The following is a 22851-nucleotide window of genomic DNA, read 5'->3' on the forward strand; positions in this document are numbered from 1 at the left end:
TTCAATATATGCAAATTAATCAATGTGCTACACCATATTAACGAACTGAAGAATACAAACCATATGATCATCTCAATAGATGCATAAAAAACTTTTGACAAAATTCAACACCCATTTATGATAAAACCTCTTAAGAAAGGGGGCACAGAGGGAACCTACCTCAACATAATAAAGGCCATATATGACAAACCCACAGCAAACATCATTCTCAATGGTGAAAAACTGAAAGCATTTCCCCTAAGATCAGGAACAAGACAAGGATGTCCACTCTCACCGCTATTATTCAACATAGTTTTGGAAGTCCTAGCCTCAGCAATCAGAGAAGAAAAAGAAATAAACGGAATACAAATTGGAAAAGAAGAAGTAAAACTGTCACTGTTTGTAGATGACATGATACTATACATAGAGAATACTAAAGATGCCACCAGGAAACTACTAGAGCTAATCAATGAATTTGGTAAAGTTGCAGGATACAAAGTTAATGCACAGAAATCTCTTGCATTCCTATACGCTAATGATGAAATATCTGAAAGAGAAATTAAGGAAACACTCCCATTTACCACTGCAACAAAAAGAATAAAATACTTAGGAATAAACCTACCTAGGGAGACAAAAGACCTGTATGCAGAAAACTATAAGACACTGATGAAAGAAATTAAAGATGATACAAACAGATGGAGAGATATACCATGTGCTTGGATTGGAAGAATCAATACTGTGAAAATAACTATACTGCCCAAAGCAATCTACAGATTCAATGCAATCCCTATCAAATTACCAATGGCATTTTTTACAGAACTAGAAGAAAAAAAATCTTAAAATTTGTATGGAGGGGCTTCCCTGGTGGCGCAGTGGTTGAGAATCTGCCTGCCAATGCTGGGGACACGGGTTCGAGCCCTGGTCTGGGAGGATCCCACATGCCGCGGAGCAACTAGGCCCGTGAGCCACAACTACTGAGCCTGCGCGTCTGGAGCCTGTGCTCCGCAACAAGAGAGGCCGCGACAGTGAGAGGCTTGCGCACCGCGATGAAGAGTGGCCCCCACTCACCGCAACTAAGAGAAAGCCCTCGCACAGAAACGAGGACCCAACACAGCCAAAAATAAATAAATAAATTTAAAAAGAAGGTGACTTTAAAAAAAAAAAATTTGTATGGAGACACAAAAGACCCCTAATAGCCAAAGCAGTCCTGAGGGAAAAAAACGGAGCTGGAGAAATCAGACTTCCTCACTTCAGACTGTACTAAAAAGCTACAGTAATCAAGACAATATGGTACTGGCACAAAAAACAGAAATATAGATCAACAGAACAGGATAGAAAGCCCAGATATAAACCCACGCACCTATGGTCAACTAATCTATGACAAAGGAGGCAAGGATATACAATGGAGAAAAGACAGCCTCTTCAGTAAGTGGTGCTGGGAAAACTGGACAGCTACATGTAAAAGAATGAGATTAGAACACTTCCTAACACCATACACAAAAATAAACTCAAAACGGATTAGAGACCTAAATGTAAGACCGGACATTATAAAACTCTTAGAGGAAAACATAGGAAGAACACTCTTTGACATAAATCACAGCAAGATCTTTTCTGATCCACTTCCTAGAGTAATGGAAATAAAAACAAATGGGACCTAATGAAACTTAAAAGCTTTTGCACAGCAAATGAAACCATAAAGAAGACATAAAGACAACCCACAGAATGGGAGAAAATATTTGCAAATGAATCAATGGACAATGGATTAATCTCCAAAATACATAAACAGCTCATGCAGCTCAATATTAAAAAAACAAACAACCCAATCCAAAAATGGGCAGAAGACCTAAATAGACATTTCTCCAAGGAAGACGTACAGATGGCCAAGAAGCACATGAAAAGCTGCTCAACATCACTAATTATTAGAGAAATGCAAATCAAAACTACAATGAGGTATCATCTCACACCAGTTAGTATGGGCGTCATCAGAAAATCTACAGACAACAAATGCTGGGGAGGGTGTGGAGAAAAGGGAATGCTCTTGCACTGTTGGTGGGAATGTAAATTGATACAGCCACTATGGAGAACAGTATGGAGGTTCCTTAAAAAACTAAAAATAGAATTACCATATGACCCAGCAATCCCACTACTGGGCATATACCCAGAGAAAACCATAATTCAAAAAGACACATGCACCCCAATGTTCATTGCAGCACGATTTAAAATAGCCAGGACATGGAAGCAACCTAAATGCCCATCGACAGACCAATGGATAAAGTTGTGGTACATATATACAATGGACTATTACTCAGCCATAAAAAGGAACAAAATTGGGTCATTTGTAGAGACGTGGATGAATCTACAGACGGTCATACAGAGTGAAGTAAATCAGAAAGAGAAACACAAATATTGTATATTAATGCATATATGTGGAACCTAGAAAAATGGTACAGATGAACCGGTTTGCAGGGCAGAATGGAGATACAGATGTAGAACAAACGTATGGACACCAAGCAGGGAAACTGGTGGGGGGTAGGGTGGGGTGGTGTGATGAAGTGGGAGATAGGGACTGACATATATACACTAATATGTATAAAATGGATAACTAATAAGAACCTGCTGTATAAAAAATAAATAAAATAAAATTCAAAAAAAAGAAAAGGTTCACTACTATATATAAAATAGGTAACTAGTAAGAACCTACTGTATAGCACAGGTAACTCTACTCAGTACTCTGCAATGACCTAGATGGGAAAAGAATCTAAAAAAGAGTGGATATATGTATATGTATAACTCATTCACTTTGCTGTACAGCAGAAACTAATAGAACACTGTAAATCAACTATACTCCAATAAATATTAGTTTTTTAAAAAATATAATAAAAAAACAAAAATAAAAAAGATGCATGCCAAGGAGCCCAGAAAGTCAATAACATCAGGAAATATTTGCCTGGGAATGCCTGATTCATGACTAAATTTGTAAAAATCTTAAACACAAGCTACACTCAGTGGGTCTTTTGGATATGGTATGATATATAGCATTATTTTAGCTCCATGTGAGACAACTAAAAAACAACAAAATCAAGCTGACTGTGGAACCTTCAATGTACAAAAGTGATTGCAAAGTTAGAATACAAATCAAGAGATGAGTAAAAACAAAAAAAGATGAAAATATATTAGAAAATAAACCATAATCATCCCAATAGATGAGAAAAAGCATTTGACAGAAATCAACACCCACTGTTGCTAAAAACATTCTCAGCAAACAAAAAATATAAAAGGTTCTTCTTCAGTTTTATAAGGGGTAGTGCAAAAACCCTATACGTAGCATCAAATTTGAAGGTAAAAGACTGAATCCTTTCCTCCTAACACAGGGAAAATGGCAAGAATGCCCAATTTTGCCACTTTTCTTCAACATTGAAATGGAAATTCTAGACAATGCAATGAGCCAAGAAAACTGAATAAACGGCACAGAGTTTTAAAAGTAAAACTGTCTCAATGATTGTTTTCACAGAAAATCCTAAGGCATAGTCAACATACCTGCTAGAACTAATAAGAACAGTAAGGTTATAAGATTTGAAATAAACATACAGAAATGTACAGAATGCATAATGTTCATAATACATAATATATAGTCAATTATATTTTAATATATTGGCAGCAAATTATTGGAAATGAAATTTTAAAATAAGTCCTTTTCAGTGGTGTCAAAAATTTTTTAAATAAATTCAACAAAACATGTGCAAGACTGCTACACTGAAAAGCACAAAACATTATTAGGAGAAATAAAGAAAGTTCCACAAAATGGAGAGATACACCATGTTTGTGAAGTGTTATAATGTCAATTCTCCTATTCTCTTTATTGAATTACCTCCCAATAAAAATCCCAACAGGATCATTTGAAGAAATTGTCAAAGTAATTATAAAACTCATATAAAAATACAAAAAGTAATATCTGATTTTAAGACTTACTGCAAGTTTACAGTAATCAAGATCATGGGGTATGGGAGTAAAAATAGATCAATGAAACCAAATAGACCACTGAACCAACAGAATTAATTTCATACAATCAACTGGTATTTGACAAAGCACCAGCATTACTCTGTAGGAAAATGAAACTTTTTTTTAAATGGTGCTAGACTATCATATTGGGGAGAAGATGAACCTATATTTCATACAACACACAAAAAAATAATTTGAGAATGATTTCAGCAAGATGGCAGAATAGGAAATCCCAGCCCTGTTTGCCTTACAGACACAACAACATAAAAACAATATACAGACCAAAATATTTTTATGAGAACTCCAGAAACCAATAAAGACGTGGTACCCCACGTGAGCAGAAAATCAAGAACAGCTACACTGAAACAACTAAAAAGAGCCATCACTTTACCCACAACACCCCCTCCCCAAAACTGGCACAGCTCACATTGGCTAGTGGCTTCTCCTTTGGAGGCTGTGGGGGTAGAGAAAAATGGAACATTCACCCAACATTACAGCTTTTCAAAGGGCTAGCCCAGGGGCTGGTTTCTGTCTTTGCTGATTTTGAATGCTAATGAAACCAGGATAGTTTGGATGACTGAAGGTTGCTGAAAGCAAGAGAGGTGCAGTGGCTTGGTGGAGAACCAGAGAACTTCTAGTGCAGCAAAAAGGGGTGAACATGTCTCAAAGCAACCACAAGAAAGTGCCTAACTCGAAATTTCTACCTTGGGAAGGAGAGAGAAAAGTGGAGCAAGCATCCACTGTTCCAGATTTTCAGACTTGCCTGAAGGAAAGGTATGTATGTCTTGCCTGATTCAGAGTGCTGATGGGGAGTTGGCATACTTTGGATGCCTGGAGGCTACTGACAACAAAGGAGAGTGGGGCTGCTTGTTGCTGTAGCACAAGACAACCTGAATTACCACAGAACTGAATTACCTGAATTACCATAGCAGAAACAGCAAGAGATTAAAAGCTCCTGAAAAAAAAGTCAGCAAACTTCAAAGTGGGAAACTACATGCACAAGTCTAGAGAAGGTGCAACCTACATAAAAAGGTTTCAGAGGTCCCCAAAATCTCTAGCTGGACTGACTGGTGAAGGTATTCCCCTGTACAAAGCCAGTCCCTAAAGACTGGGTGAGGTGGCAGTTTTTTCAAATATATAAAACAGCAAAATATTACAAGGCAAATGAAGAAAAAGGAAAACAAGATCCAATCAAAGTAACAAAATAAACCTACAGAAATCAACCCAAAAGAAAAGGAGATCTACGAGTTACCTGACAAGAATTCAAAATAACTGTCTTAAAGAAGTTCAATGATATACAAGAGAACACAGATGTCCAACTAAATGAAATCAGAAAACAGTACATGAATAAAATGAAAATATCAACAAAGAGAGACTATAGAAAAAAAACAAACAAAAATGCTGGAACTGAGGAATACAATAACTGCATTGAAAAATTCACTAGAGGGGTTCCGCAGCAGACTTGATCAAGCAAAACAAAGAATCGGTGAACTCAAAGACAGGTATTTTGAAATTACTGAGTCAGAGGAACAAACAAACAAACAAACAAAAAAACATGGAGAAAAAAGAAAAAAAAAACCTAAGGAAATTATGGGACACAAACGAGACAAGCAATATATGAATTATGAAAATTCCAGAATGAGAAGAAAGGGACAGAGAACTTATCTGAAGAATGGATGAAAACTTCCCAAATATGAGGAAGAAAATGAATATCCAAATTCAAGAAGTCAAAAATTTCCAATTAGGATAAAGTCAAAGAGCCCCACACCAAGACCGATTTTAAATAAACTGTCAAAAGTCATAGACAAAGCAAGAATCTTGAAAGCAGGAAGAGAAAATCAACTCATCATGTATAAGGGAGCTTCCATAAGATTACCAGTGGATTTCTCAGAAGAAACTTTACAAGCCATAGGGGAGCGGGATGATATATTCAAAGTGCTACAAGAAAAAACTACCAACCAAGAATACTATAACCAGCAAAATAATCCTTCAAAATTGAATGAGAAATATTTTCCCAGATTAATATAAGCTGAGGGAATTCATCATCACTGGACCTGCAAGGGATTCCTCCAAATTAAAATGTTTATCACAAGACAGCAAGATAAAAACATACAAAAATATAAAGCTGGCAAAGGTAAATATATAAGCAAATACAGAATACTATGATATTGTAATGGTGATAGATAAAGCACTTCTAATTCTGGTACAGAATTTAACAGACAAATGCATAAAAAACAATTCTAACTATAAAACTATATAAAGATGCAATTGTTTAACAAAATGTCAACAATTGAAGAAGATAAATAAAGGGTATCAGGAGGTCTTTGTACTACACCTGTAAGTTTTCTTTAAATTTGAAATTATCAGAAAATAAATGTTTTCTATACACCAGCAATAAACAAGTGAAATTTAAAACAATACCATTTACATTAGCACCAAAAAAAAATAAAAAATGAAGTGCTTAGGTATAAATCTAACAAAGTATATACAATATTTATTTGAGAAAAATCACAAAACTCTGATGAACAAAATCAAAGAACTAAAGAAAGAGATATTCCATGTTCATAGATTTGAAGACTCAATACTGTCAAGACAATGATTCTTCCCAACTTGCTCTCTAGATTCAATGCAATCCAAATCAAAATCCCCACAAGTTATTTCGTGAATATCAACAAATTGATTATAAAGTTTATATGGATAGGCAAAAAACCCAGAATAGCCAACACAATATTGAAGGAAAATAATAAAGTCGGAGGACTGACATTACTCGACTCCAAGACTTCCTAGAAAACTATAGTAATCAAGACAGTAAGGTATCAGCAAAAGAACACACAAATAAATCAATGGAACAGAACAAAGAGCCCAAAAATAGACCCACATAAAAACAGTCAGCTGATCTTTGACAAAGGAGCAAAAGCAATACAATGAAGCAAAGATACTCCTTTCAACAAATGGTGCTGGAACAGCTGGACATTCACATGTATAAAAATGAACCTAGTCATTGACCTTATACTTTTCACAAAAATTAACTCAAAAGGAATTACAGACCTAAGTTTAAAACATAAAACTACAGAACACCTAGAACATAGGAGAAAACCTAGATAACCTTGGATATGTATACTTTTTAAATATATCATCAAAGGCATGATCCATGAAAGAAATAATTGATAAGATGGACATCGTTAAAATTTAAAACTTCTTAAAAGTAGGTGGAGGGGGTCAAAAGGTACAAAGTTCCAGCAATAAGATAGATAATTAAAACATGGGGATGTAATGTGCAGCATGGTGACCAAAATGAATAATCTGTATTGCATATTTGAAAAATTGCAAAGAAAATAGATCTTAAAACTTATGACAAGAAAAAAAATATTTTTAAAGAACAATGAAAATATTTCAAATGATTTAATGATTTTGAAATTTTTTACAAAATGTTGTTTGAAAATGCCACATACTTTTCCCTTAAAAATATCAGTATAATTTTTTAAAAAAATCTACTCTCTGCAAAGGACAACATCAGAGAATAAAACAACAAGCCACAGATTGGCAGAAAATATTTGCAAAAAACCACATCTGATAAAGGACTGTTACCTAAAATATTCAAAGAACTCTTAAAAGTCAAAAATAAGAAAACAAGCAGCCCAACTACAATATGGCCCTTAAGAGACAACACACCAAAGATGGCAAATAAGCATATGAAAAGATGTTCCACTTCATATGCCATCAGGGAAATACAAATTAAAATAACAATGAGATACCACTAAAAACCTATTCAAATGACCCAAACCTGGAAAACTGGCAACACCAAATGCTGTTAAGGATGTGGAGCAATAGGAACTCTCATTTACTGTTGGGAATGCAAAATGGGACAGCCACTTCAGAAGTCAGTCTGGCAGTTTCTCAGAAAGCTAAACATACTTTTACCATATGATCCAGCAATTCCACCCCTTACTATTTACCCAAAGGAGTTGAAAACATATGTCCGCACAAAAATCTCCATACAGATGTTTAAAACAGCTTTATTCATAACTGCCAAAACCTGGATAAAAAGATATTATGCAATAATAAAAGGGTCAATTCACTAGGGAAATGTAACAGTTATGAATATACATACACTTAATAACAGAGTACTCATATGTATGAAACAATGACAGAATTGAAGGAAAAATAGAGAGTAACACAATAAGAATAGGAGATTTCAATAACCCACCTTCCATATGGATAGAACAACCAGACAGAAGATATCTATAAGTAAACAGCGGACTGGAACAACACTGTAGATCAACTGCACCTCACAGACATATACAAAACACTCCACCCAACAGCAACAGAATACACATTCTTCACAACTGTACATGGAACATTCCTGAAGGACAGATCATGTGTTAGGTCACAAAATAACTCTTAACAAATTTAAGAAGACTGAAGTTATACAAAGTATCTTTTATGACCACAATAAAAAGACACTTGAATGAAACAACAGCAGCAGAAAAACTGGGAAATTCATAAATATGTAAAAATTAAACAACATACTCTTGAAAAAAACCAATGGGTCAAAAAAGAAATCACAAGGGAAATTAGAAAATATCTTGAGAAAAATGAAAATGAAAACACAACATACCAAAACTTATGGGTTGCAACAGAAGCTGTCCTAACAGGGTAGTTTATAGCAGGAAATGCCTATGTTTAAAAAAGGCTAGAAGTCTCAAACCAACAACCTACCTTTACAACTCAAAGAACTAGAAAAAGAACAAAATATAATAAAAGAAATAAAAAGGATTATGAAACTACTATGAACAATTATACACCAACAAATTAAATAACAGAAAAAATGAATAAATTTCTAAAAATATATAATTTACTAAGACTAAATCATAAGGAAATAAGAAATCTGAACAAGCAAGGAGAATGAAAAAGCAATAAAAAACCTCCCAACAAATAAAAGCTCAGGACCAGACAGCTTCACTGGAGAATTTTACCAAACATTTAAATAACAATGCCAATCCCTCTCAAAATTGAAGAGGAAGGAACACTTCCAAACTCATGTTATAAGCCATCATTATTACCCTGATACCAAAGACATACAAACATACCACAAGAAAATAAAACTACAGATGAATATCCATGAGTAACATTGGTGCAAAAAGATCAACAAAACACTACCAAACCAAATTCAGCAGCACATTAAAACACTTATACAGCATAACCAAATGGGATTTATCCCTTGAATGAAAAGAACATTAAATATACAAAAATCAATAAATGTAATATACCACATTAACACAATGGAGAACAAAAAAAAGACATGATTGGGACTTCCCTGGTGGTCCAGTGGTTAAGAATCCGCCTTCCAATGCAGGCAACGTGGGTTTGATCCCTGGTCGGGGAACTAAGATTCCACATGCCTCAGGGCAACTAGGCCCACACGCTCTAGAGCCCATGGGCCACAACTAGAGCTCCTGCACACCGCAACTACTGAGTTCGTGCGCTCTGGAGCCCGCGTGCCACAGCTAGAGAGGCTGCGCACCACAACTATTGAGCCTGCGCGCCCTGGAGCCTGCAGACCACAACTAGAGAGAAGCCCGCACGCCACAACAGAAGATCCTGCGTGCCGCAACTAAGACCTGACACGGCTAAATAAATATTTTAAAAAACCAAAACACATGATCATCTCAGTTGATGTAGAAAAAAATCATTTCATAAAGTTCAACACCTTTTCATGATAAAAACAGTCAACAAATTAGTAATAGAAGAAAAGTACCCCAACATTAGAAAGGTCATATATAAAAGACCCAGGGATAACATCATACCCAACAGTGAAAAACTGAAAGTTTTTCCTCTAAATTCAGGAACACGACAAGGATTCCCACACTCACCACTTCTACTCAACACAGTACTAGAATTCTTAGCCAGAGCAATTAGGCATGAAAAAGAAATAAACAGCATCCAAATTGGAAAAATATCTCTGTTTACAATTGACATGATCTTATATGTAGAAAATCCTAAGATTACACACAGACACACAATGTTAGAACTAATAAATTGAGAATCAACAGTCAAAAATAATTTGCATTTCTATATACTAACAATGAACAATCTGAAAAGGAAATTAAGAAAACAATCCCACTTACAGTAACATTAAAAACAAAAAATTTAGGAATAAACTTAACCAAGGAAACAGAAGTCTTAATATTGTTAAACTTTCACAGTAGTCCATACTACCAAAGCTATCTACAGATTCAAAGCAATTCCTATCAAAACTCAAATGGCATTTTTTGCAGAAACAGAAAAAAAAAAACTCTAAAATTGATATGGAATCTCAAAGGACCCACGTAGCCAAAACAATCTTGAGAAGGAACAAGACTGGAGGCCTCATACTTCCTGATTTCAAAATATATTACAAAGCTACAGTAATCAAAGTACGATATATGCATACAGACAGACATATAGACGAACAGAACAGAAAAGAGAGCCCAAAAATAACCCTTGTGTATATGGTAAAATGATCTTTGACAATGGTGACAAGACTACACAATGGAGAAATGACAGCCTTTTCAACAATTGTTGGGAAAACTGTGTATTCACATGCAAAAGAATGAAGGTGGACCCTTTTAACACCATATATAAATATTAACTCAAATGGATTAAAGAGCTAAGCATGATACCTAAAACTATAAAACTCCTAGAAGAAAGGGTAAAAGCATTGTGACATTGAAATGGTCAATTATTGCTTGCATATGACACCAAAAGCACAGGTTTAAAAGAAAAATTAGATAAATGGGACTACATCAAACCTTAAAACTTTTGTACAGGAAACAATCAACAGAGTGAAAAGACAATCTATCAAATAGCAGAAAATATCTGCAAACCATAGCTCAGGTAAGGGGTTAATATACAGAATATATTTTAAAATCCCTATAACTCATAAATGAAAAAACAAATAACCAGATTAAAAATTGGTAAAAAAACTCAAATAAACATTTCTCCAAAGAAGATGTGTAAATGGCTGACAGGAATATGAAAAGATTCTCAACATTACTAAATCAACAGCAAAATGCAAATCAAAAACAAAGATACCACATTATACCTGTTAGGATGGTGACTATCAAAAAAAAAGAAAAATTAAGTGTTGGCAAGTATGTGAAGAAATTGGAACCCTTGTGCACTGTTGGTTAGATTGTAAAATAGTGCAAGCAGCTATGGAAACAGTATGGAGGTTCCTCAAAAAATTAAAAATAGAACTACCATAGGGATTCAGCAATCCCACTTCTGAATATATAACCAAAAAGAACTGAAAGCAGGATATTGAAGAAATATTTGCACACCCATCTGCACTGCAGCATTATTCACTATATCCAAGATGTGGAAACAATCTAAGTGTCCATCAATGGATAAACACATAAAGAAAATGTGGTATATACATAGAATGGAATATTATTCAGCCTTGAAAAAGATGGAAATCCTGTCCTGTGTTATAACATAGATGAAACTTGGGACATTATGCTAAGTGAAATAAGAAAATAAAAAAAGACAAACACTGCATGATCCCACTTATATATGAGTTGTCTGATGCAATCAAACTCATAGAAACAAAGTAGAATGGTGATTGCCAAGACAGGGGAGGAGGGGGAAACTGGGAGTTGTTGTTCCAAGGGTTTAGAGTTTCTGTCACAGAAGATGAAAGAGTTCTAGAAATCTTCTGTACAACAGTGTGCATACAGATAACAATACTAAAATGTACCTTGAAAATTTGTTTAAAATTATAATTTATGTGTTTTTTACAATTAAAAAAATCATTTGAATGCACCATTGATATAAACAAAAAAGCTAAAATTATAAATGCAAATTAAAACCATGAAATGGCACTACAAGCCCCCCACTTTGGCTAAAATTAATAAGACTAACACACCAAGTGTGGGTGAGTTTGTAAGTAACTGGAACTCATAAACATTTTTGGTGGGAATATAAAACGATACAGCCATAGAAAATCATTTGGAAAGCTATTTTTTTCTTATAAAACTAAAACAGGGGGCTTCCCTGGTGGCGCAGTGGTTGAGAATCTGCCTGCCAATGCAGGGGACACGGGTTCTATCCCTGGTCTGGGAAGATCCCACATGCCATGGAGCAACTAGGCCAGTGAGCCACAACTACTGAGCCTGTGCGTCTGGAGCCTGTGCTCCGCAACAAGAGAGGCCGTGACAGTGAGAGGCCCACGCACTGCGATGAAGAGTGGCCCCTGCTTGCCACAACTAGAGAAAGCCCTCGCACAGAAACGAAGACCCAACACAGCCAAAAATAAATAAATAAATTAATTAATTAAAAAAAAAAAAACTAAAACAGACACCTACACTATGACTCAGAAGTTCCATTACTAGATTTTCACTTAAGAGAAATGAATATAGATATCCACAAAAAAGACTTGTAAAAGAAATGTTTGTAGTAGCTTTATTCATAATAGCCCAACCCAGAAATAGCCCAGGAGTCCATAACAAGAAAATAGATAAACTGTGGTAGTTCACTACTAGCAATAAACAGGAATGAAGTAATGATACATACATCAAAGCATTATGCTTACTGTAAGAAGCCCCTTGTAAAATATCACTACTATGTAAAATATCACTACTATGTGATTATATATACATAAAATTCTAGAAAAAAATGTAACATATCCATACAATAGAATACTATTCAACAATAAAAAGGAATGAACTACTGACATACACAGCAACATGAATGAATCTCAAACGTATCATGCTGAATAAAAATTTTTAACACTCATGAAAACTAATCTACGGTAGAAAAAAGTCAAAACAGTGGTTACCTCTAAGGAGAATGCAAGCAGGAATTAATTGTCAAAAATTATAAGGGAACTTTCTGGGGTAATAGTAATATATTTTGGAAGGTATATACATGCATCAAAACACAGCAAGTGTATGCTTAGAATTTGTGCATTTCAATGTATATAAATTTTGTCTCAAAGAAAAATGTCAAAGTTTTGTTTTCAAAAGGAAAAATTTAGGGACTTCCCTGGTGACACAGTGGTTAAGAATCCACCTGCCAATGCAGGAGACACAGGTTTGATCCCTGGTCTGCGAAGATCCCACATTCTGCGGAGCAACTAAGCCCACGTGCCACAACTACTGAGCCTGCGCTCTAGAGCCCGCAAGCCACAACTACTGAAGCCTGTGCACCTAGAGCCTGTGCTCCGCAACAAGAGAAGCCACCGCAATGAGAAGTCTGCGCACTGCAACAACGAGTAGCCCCCGCTCGCCGCAACTACAGAAAAGCCCGCACACGGCAATGAAGACCCAACGCAGCCAAAAATAAATAAATAATTTTTTTTTTTTTAAAGAAAAAAATTTATAAAGGAATACTGAACTCTACTTACTCATAAGTATGCTGAAGTATTTAAGGGGAAAGCCTACTGATGCTTGAAACTGGAAATGCATCAAAAAATTAGGATAAATTAATGGATAGTGAGAGAAATAGACAAATGGATATGTGATAAATAAAATGTTAATGGTAATATCTAGGCGGTGGATATATGGGTCTTCACTGTAAAATTCAATTTTGCTGTATGCTTGAAATTTCTCATAAAAATATGTTGAAAAAATCTACGGGATATATTTGAAGCAGTGATTAAAAGAACATCCATACACTTAAACACTCTTATCAATAGAAATGAAATACAAATATAAATAAATTAGCAGCTCCAAACACTTGAAAAAGAATAACAAAGTAAACCAAAGAAAGCACAAAGCAGAAAATAAGGATAAAAGCAGAAATTAATAAGGTAGAAAATGGAGAAAAAGATCTAAATAATAAGTCAAAATGATTTCTTTTAAATTAACAAAATAGATAATCAACCAGCCAACTTAATAAAGCAAAGGAGAAAGCACAGATAAACAACATAATAAATGACAAGAGGAAAATAAGCATTGAGACAGAAGAAAAAAAAGTTTAAATCATAAGAAACTACTTTCCAGACTTCTAGGCAAATAAATTTCAAAATATAGATTAAATAGGTAATATACTAGAAAAATAGTTTACCAAAATTAAACCTATGAGAAATATAAAGTTTAAATTGACCTATTTCTGTTGAAGAAATAAAGTTATCAATGCACCATTCAACAAAAAAAGCACCAGGCCCAGATGGTTTCACAAATCTACCAAAACTCTGAATACCAGACAATCCCAATGCTCCACAAATAGTTCCAGAGCATTAAAAATGAAGGAAAACTTACCAAATCTTTGTATGAAGCAAGAATAATGATAAGAGTATAACTGATAAACACGATGCAAAAAAAAACCCAACATCACGTATGACTATAAAAGTACTAAATTTAAAAATTAGTGAACAGAATCCCACATCAAGAAAACACTACACCAAGACCAATTGAGATTTATTCCAGAAAAGCAAGATTAGTTCCTTAATAGATCTAAGGGAAAAAAACAAAACAAAACTTGATTCTATCCACAGATGATGAAAAAGCCTTCAACAAAATTCAATATCTGTTCCTGGAAAAAAACAAAAACAAAGTGATAGATCCTCTCTTAACATGACAAAATATATATACTTTAGCCCCAGAGCCAGTATATTTCTTCATAAGGAAACACTGGAGCTTTTACACTAAAATCAGGAAAAAGACAAGGATGTATATCACCTCCACTGGTATTCAATATTTTACTGGAAGTAAAAGCCAATGCAATTAGATGAGAGAAAGCAAACGGAAGAATAAAAATTGGAAAAGAAGTAAAACTATTTCTATTTGCAGACAACACGATAGTGTATCTGATAAACCCTAGAGAATCAATGCTAAAACTAACTCAAGCAATAACAGAATTGAGTAAGGCATCAGGGTATAAAATTAACATAATCCATATTACCAAAAATAATATACATATTCAATGCAATCTCTATCAAAATTCCAATGGCATTTTCACAGAATTAGAACAAACAATCCTAAAATTTGTATGGACCACAAAAGACACCAAATAGCCAAAACAGTCTTGAGAAAAAAGAAAAAGCTGGAGGAATCATGCTTCCTGATTTCAATCTATATTACAAAGCATTCAAAACAATATGGTTTCAGCATAAAAACAGACACATAGATCAATGGAACAGATTAGAGAGCTCAGAAATAAACCCATGTGCATATCATCAATTAATTTACATCAAAGAAGTCAAGACTATACAGTGAGGAAAGAATACTCTCTTCAATAAATGGTGTTGAGAAAGCTGGATAGTCATGTGTAAAAGAATGAAACTGGGCCACTATCTTACACCATACACAAAAATGAACTCAAAATGGATTTAAGACTTAAACATAAGACCTGAAACCACAAAACTCCTAGAATAAAACATAGGGGAAAATATCCTTGACATAAGTCTTGGCAATGATTTTTGGGAATAGACAACAAAAGCAAAAATCAACAAATATGGCTACATTAAACGAAAAGGTTTCTGCACAGCAAAGGAAACTATCAATAAAATGAAAAGGCAATGTACTGAATGGGAGAAAATATGTGTAAATCACATATCTAATAACAAGTTAATATCCAAAATACAGATGACTCTTGAAGAACTCAGGGGTTGGGGTATCAACTCCTCCCTCCCCGCCACAGTCAAAAATCCTCATATAACTTTCAACCCTCCACATCCCCAGATACACATCCATGGATTCAACCAAACTCAATAGTGTAGTACTACAGTTCATATGTATTGGAAAAAACTGACATATAAGTGGATCCTTGCAGTTCAAACCGGTGTCGTTCAAGGGTCAACTGTATATAAGAAACTCATACAGTGCTTGCTTCAGCAGCACATATACTAAAACTGGAATGATACAGAGAAGACTAGCATGGTCTGTGCACAAGGATGACATGCAAATTTGTGAAGTGCTCCATATTTTTACAATACTACAAAGCTACAGTAATCAAAGCAGTATGGTACTGGTACAAAAACAGGCATACGGATCAATGGAACAGAATAGAGAGCACAGAAATAAACCCACACACCTACAGTCAATTAATCTTCGACAACGGAGGCAAGAATATAAAATGGGAAAAAGACAGTCTCTTCAGCAAGTGGTGCTGGGAAAGTTGGACAGCTGCATGTAAATCAATGAAGTTAGAACACACCCTCACACCATGCACAAAAAAAAAACAAACTCAAAATGGCTTAAAGACTTAAACACAAGACATGATACCATAAAACTCCTAGAAAAGAGCACGGGCAAAACATTCTTTGACATAAATCATACCAATGTTTTCTTAGGGCAGTCTCCTAAGGCAATAGAAATAAACAAATGGAACCTAATCAAACTTACAAGCTTCTGCACAGCAAAGGAGACCATTAAAGTAAAAAAAACAAAACAAAACGAAAAGACAACCTACTGAATGGGAGAAAATATCTGCAAATGATGCGATAGACATGGGCTTAATCTCCAAAGTATACAAACAGCTCATACAACAACAAAACAAACAACTCAATCAAAAAATGGGCAGAAGACCTTAATAGACATTTCTCCAAAGACATACAGATGGCCAGTAGGCACATGAAAAGATGCTCAACATCACTCATTATTAGAGAAATGCAAATCAAAACTGCAGTGAGGTACCACCTCACACCAGTCAGAATGGCCATCATTAAAAAGTCTACAAATAACAAATATTGAAGAGGGTGTGGAGAAAAGCTAACCCTCCTACACTGCTGGTGGGAATGTAAGTTGGTACAGCCACTATGGAAAACAGTGTGGAGGTTCCTCAGAAAACTAAAAATAGAATTACCATATGATTCAGCAATCCAACTCCTGGGAATATACCCAGACAAAACTACAATTCAAAAAGACACATGCGCCCCTATGTTCATAGCAGCACTGTTCACAATAGCCAAGACATGGAAACTACCTAAATGTCCATCAACAGATGAATGGATAAAGAAGATGTGGTACATATATACAATGGAATACTACTCAGCCATAAAAAAGAATGAAATAATGCCATTTGCAGCAACATGGATGCAACTAGAGATCATCATACTAAGTGAAGTAAGTCAGAAAGAGAAAGACAAAAACTGTATGATATCATGTATATGTGGAATCTAGAATATGGCACAAATGAACCTATCTGCAAAACAGAAGCAGACTCAGAGAGAACAGACTTGTGATTGCCAAAGGGGAGGGGGGGAGGGAGAGGAATGGATTGGGAGTTTGGGGTTGGTAGAGGCAAACTATTACATTTAGAGTGGATAAACAACAAGGTCCTAATGTATAGCACAGGAAACTATACTCAATATCCTGTGATAAACCATAATGGAAAAGAATATTAAAAAAAGCATGTCTATATGTGTATAACTGAGTCACTCTGCTGTACAGCAGAGATTGGCACAGCATTGTAAATCAACTATACTTCAATTAAAAAAAAAAGTGGGAAAAAAAGAAAAAAAAACTCATATAACTCAATAGCAAAAAACAAACAATCCAATTAAAAAAGGGACAAAAGATCTGGACAAAGAGTTTTCAAAAGAAGACATACAATGCAATCCCTATCAAAATACACATGACATTTTTCACACAACTAGAACAAATAATTCTAAAATTTGTATGGAAACACAAAAGAACCCAAAGAGCCAAAATAATTTTGAGAAAGAAGAACAAAGATGAAGGTATTACGCTCCCTGCTTTCAAACTGTACTACAAAGCAAAAGTAACCAAAACAGTATGGTACTAGCACAAAAACAGACACATAGCTCAATGGAACAGAATACATAGCCCAGAAATGAACCCACACTTAACACGGGTAATTAATCTACAACAAAGAAGGTAAGAACATACAATAGGGAAAAGACAACCTCTTCAATAAATGGTGCTAGGAAAACTGGAAAATTACATGCAAAAGAATCAAACTGGACTATTTTTTCACACCATACACAAACATACACTCAAAATGGATTAAAGACTTAAATTTAAGATTTGAAAACATAAAACGTTTAGAAGAAAATGGCAGTATGCTCTTTGACATTGGTCTTAGCAATATTTTTTGGACACGTCTCCTTAAGCAAGGGAAACAAAAGCAAAAATAAACAAATGGGACTACATCAAACCAAAAAGCTTTTGCACAGTGAAGGAAACTATCGACAAAACCAAAAGGCAGCCTACTGAATGGCAGAAGATATTTGCAAATGATATACCTGATAATGGGTTAATATCGAAAATATACAATGAACTCATACAACTCAACATCAAAAAAACAAACAACTGATTATAAAATGAGCTGAAGAGCTGAACAGACATCTTTCCAAAGAAAACATACAGATGACCAACAGACACATGAAAAGATGTTCAACATCACTAATCATGAGGAAAATGCAAATTAGAACAACGAGATATCACCTCACACCTGTCAGAATGGCTATTATCAAAAAGACAACAAATAACAAGTGTTGGCAAAGATGTAGAGAAAAGGGAACCTTTGTGCACTGTTGGTGGGAATATAAATTGATACAGGCACTACGGGAAACAGTATGGAGGTTCCTCAAAAAAATTAAAAATAGAACTACCATACAATCCAGCAATTCCACTTTTGGGTATTTTTCCAAGAAAACAAAAACAATAATTTGAAAAGATATATGCACCCCTTTGTTCACTGCAGCATTATTTACAATAGCCAACATGGAAGCAACCTAAGTGTCCATGGATAAATGAATGAATAAAGATGTCATACATATATACAATGGACTATTCCTCAGCCATAAAAAAGAATGAAATCTTGCCATTTGTGACAACCCGGACCTAAACGGTATTATGCTAAGTGAAATAAGTCAGACCGAAAAAGACAAATTCCATACGATTTCACTTATATGTGAAATCTAAAAAACAAAACAAATGAACAGACATAACAAAACAGAAACAGATTCACATACAACCAACCTTCTGATGGTTGCTAGGGGGAGGGGGTTGCAGGGGATAAGTGAAATAGGTGAGGGAGATTAAGAGGAACAAACTTCTAGTTACAAAATAAGTCAAGGGACTATAACAGTACAGCATAAGAAATATAATCAGTAATATTGTGATAACTTTGTACGGTGACAGACCTAGACTTACTGTGGTGATCATTTTGTATAAAATGTATAAAATGATATAACATATAAAAATATCACTATGTTTTACACTTGAAACTAATATAATATTGTAAGTCAATTATACTTCAATTAAAATAAAACTAATCATAATTAGTAAAAAATAAATAAATTTCAATTAAAAAATAAAATCAAATAAAAAATAAAAATGACATTCTGTCAGTAAGACTATGAGGAAACAGAACTCTCTTACATTACTGAGAGGAATTCAGCAATTTCCAACAAAATTACAAACTTATTTACCTTTTGATTCAGAAATCCCACTTCTAGGAATTTCCCCTGAAGATACACCTCCAACAATACAAAAATACTCAAGCACCAGGTTATTCATGACAGCTTTTTAGTATCTGTAAAATTTTGGCACTGTCTTTAAGGTCCATACGTAGGAAACTGGCTAAACAAATCATGATACATCCACACAATGAAGTACAATAAGCAGCTATAAAAAATGAGTAAGAGTACTATTAATTGATATAGTGATTTTCAAGATATATTAGTAAATAGAAAAAGCAAAGTGCAAAGAGTATCTATAGTATGCCACATATATAACCACTACTTTGTTTAAAAAGAAATGGAGGAAAGCTAAAACACAAACTAATAGGATTAGTTCTAGGAGGTGGTTAGGAACAGGACAGAAGGTATAAAGGGGCATGATACTTCTCCATGCACACCTTTTATAGTGCTGTCTTTTGGAACCATGTTAATGTTTCACATACTAAAATAAAGGCGGGGGGACCAAAAAGTAAATACAATTTAAAAACTTAGGGGATAAAAAAACTTAAAATGAAATATAAACAGAAACAAATGAACCTAACTCTTCAAAGAAACTAACCATAATAAAGTGGAGAGGAGAACCAAATACCCCAGAGTAAAGATAAAAAGAACCATAAAAAATATCTGACTCTATAAGTTTGCTTTTCAAAGTGGTACATATCAGCAATTTTGTAACTACTTTCTGTGTATCCTAGAATTGAGGAAATAAGTAAATATACTGTGAATAATAGTAGGTTTCTTACCTACTATTTAAAAGGAAGTGACATGATACATGTCACAACTTGAGTACTTCAAGAAGAATATAAAAACTATACTAAAAAGCATAATCATCAAATTACTCTATAAGTTATCCACGGAACTTGCAGCAACTTCACACATTTGATTTCCCTCCTTCTGCCATCCCTCAAAACATGCTTCATCTTGTTTTTTAGACATGTAACAACAAAGTTTTGTGAAAGTATTTGACTTTGCATGACTGAAATCACTCTTTTCTATTAAAAAGCACAGAGATCATTAACAACGTACCTGTAAATTTAGAATCACATAGTACTTTTTCTTCGAAAGACTCACTACAGTTAACCCTTGAACAACATGGGTTTGAACTGTGAGGGTCCATTTATACGTGGATTTTTTTTCAATAAATACTGCAGTATTGAACTTATGGTTACCAGGGAAAAGGTGGGGGGAAGGGATAGTTAGGAAGTTTGGGATTGACACGTACACACTGCTATATTTAAAATGGATAACCGGGCTTCCCTGGTGGCGCAGTGGTTGAGAATCTGCCTGCCAATGCAGGGGACACAGGTTCGAGCCCTGGTCTGGGAAGATCCCACATGCCGCGGAGCAATTAGGCCCGTGAGCCACAGTTACTGAGCCTGCGCGTCTGGAGCCTGGGCTCCGCAACAAGAGAGGCCGCGATAATGAGAGGCCCGCGCACCGCGATGAGGAGTGGCCCCCACTTGCCGCAACTAGAGAAAGCCCTCGCACAGAAACGAAGACCCAACACAGCCATAAATAAATAAATTAATTAATTTTAAAAAATAATAAAAAGAAAAAGAAAATAAAATGGATAACCAACAAGGACCTACTGTATAGCACAGAAAACTCTGCTTGATATTATATAACAACCTAAATGGGAAAAGAATTTGAGAAAGAATAGATACATGTATACGTATAACTGAATCACTTTGCTGTACACCTGAAACTAACACAACATTGTCCATCAACTATACTCCAAGGGCTTCCCTGGTGGAGCAGTGGCTAAGAATCCACCTGCCAATGCAGGGGACACGGGTTCGAGCCCTGGTCCGGGAATATCCCACATGCCATGGAGCAACTAAGCCTGTGCGCTACAACTACTGAGCCTGCGCTCTACAGCCCGTGAGCCACAACTACTGAGCCCACGTGATACAACTACTGAAGCCCACACGCCTAGAGCCCATGCTCTGCAACAAAAGCCACCACAATGAGAAGCCCGCGCACAGCAATGAAGAGTATCCCCCGCTCGCCACAATTAGAGAAAGCCCGCTCGCAACAATGAAGACCCAATGCAGTCAAAAATAAAATTAAAAAACAAAAAAATAAAAAAAATAAAACTATACTCCAATGTAAAATAAAAACTAAAACAAAGGGACGTCCCTGGTGGTGCAGTGTTAAGAATCCGCCTGCCAATGCAGGGGACATTGGTTCGAGCACTGGTCCAGAAAGATCCACATGCCATGGAGCAAATAAGTCCGTGCACCACAACTATTGAGCCTGCGCTCTAGAGCGTGCAAGCAACAACTACTGAGCGTGCGAGCCACAACTACTGAAGCCCATGTGCCTAGAGCCCGTGCTCTGCAACAAGAGAAGCCACAGCAACAAGAAGCCCACGAACCGCATGAAGAGTAGCCCCCGCTCTCCGCAACTAGAGAAAGACCACGCACAACAACGAAGACCCAACACAGCCAAAAATAAATAAATAAATACATAAAAACTTTAAAGAAAATACTGTAACACTACACGATCCACAGTTGGTTGGCTATGTAGATGCGGAACCGTGGATACAGAAGGCCAACCATGGGACCTGAGACTCCTCAGATTTTGGTACCTGCAGCAGGTTCTGGAATCAATCCCCTGTACATATTAAGGAACGAATGTACTTACAACTTCTTTATTTAAATTAAAGTCTTAGTTAACTAAACTGTTCAAAGAATGAGTTGTTCAATTTTCTTCTTAAACCAAGATTAACCTAGAAACTCATTTAGTCTAAACATTTTGAAGAATAAATTCCTAAAATACATTACCAAAATAATGTTGTATATAAAACATGGATAAAGTATATTCTCAAAATGTAGGACTTTTCAGTGTCTCCAGATTATTTAGTTATTGCAGTTAAATGCAGAAGTGTCGATGCAAGAGTCTGAGAAGTTGCTGTTTTGAATAAACCTCTGAACTTGCTTCCTCATATACAAAATGAAGGTATTACCCTGCGTGACAGCCTGCCAGTTACAAAACTCAAAACATTTAGTTAAATGCATGTGTGCTGGATAATTTGTTGCTGACTAGATGTCCACTGCCATTCCTTTTAAAGTCTTCCTTGCACTGCAAAAAGAGAAGAAATTAATGTCTGCAGATTCCCCTCTGGAGGAAGTAATAGGTAGATACTTGGGTAGAGAAGCAGCTTCCTGGTAAGTAGTTTCTTGAGAACCACACACTTTGGTGCTACAAACCCAGAGTTCTTAAGATTTCCAGTGACTTCTAAGAAAAGAAGCAGCTTCCACGCTTAGGCTAAAATAATCAGTAACAGCTTCCCTAATTCCCTGAGCCCCTCCAAAGGTTACATAAGCCTTTAATTCCCCACCTTAAAACCTTGATGCTTGGAACTGAGTGACTTGTATTTTCCTAATCAAAATGTCATTGACTTATAAAGTGTGTATGAAAATACTCTACAAAATGCAGAAGACCACACAAAAGCATGGATT

General features: G+C 35.4%; 1 protein-coding gene and 1 non-coding gene across 7 annotated transcripts in view; one reads left to right on the forward strand and one right to left on the reverse strand.

The window, feature by feature from the left end:
- Window positions 1-22851, reverse strand: part of RSRC1 (arginine and serine rich coiled-coil 1) — a 432307-nt gene that overhangs the window by 397993 nt on the left and 11463 nt on the right. The window lies entirely within an intron of this gene.
- On the forward strand, window positions 15782-15888 carry LOC133094216 (U6 spliceosomal RNA). The gene has a single exon (XR_009701429.1). It is a non-coding gene; the product is annotated as a U6 spliceosomal RNA (small nuclear RNA).

Source organism: Eubalaena glacialis, chromosome 6, assembly GCF_028564815.1.
Source record: "Eubalaena glacialis isolate mEubGla1 chromosome 6, mEubGla1.1.hap2.+ XY, whole genome shotgun sequence".
Taxonomy (NCBI): Eukaryota; Metazoa; Chordata; class Mammalia; order Artiodactyla; family Balaenidae; genus Eubalaena; species Eubalaena glacialis.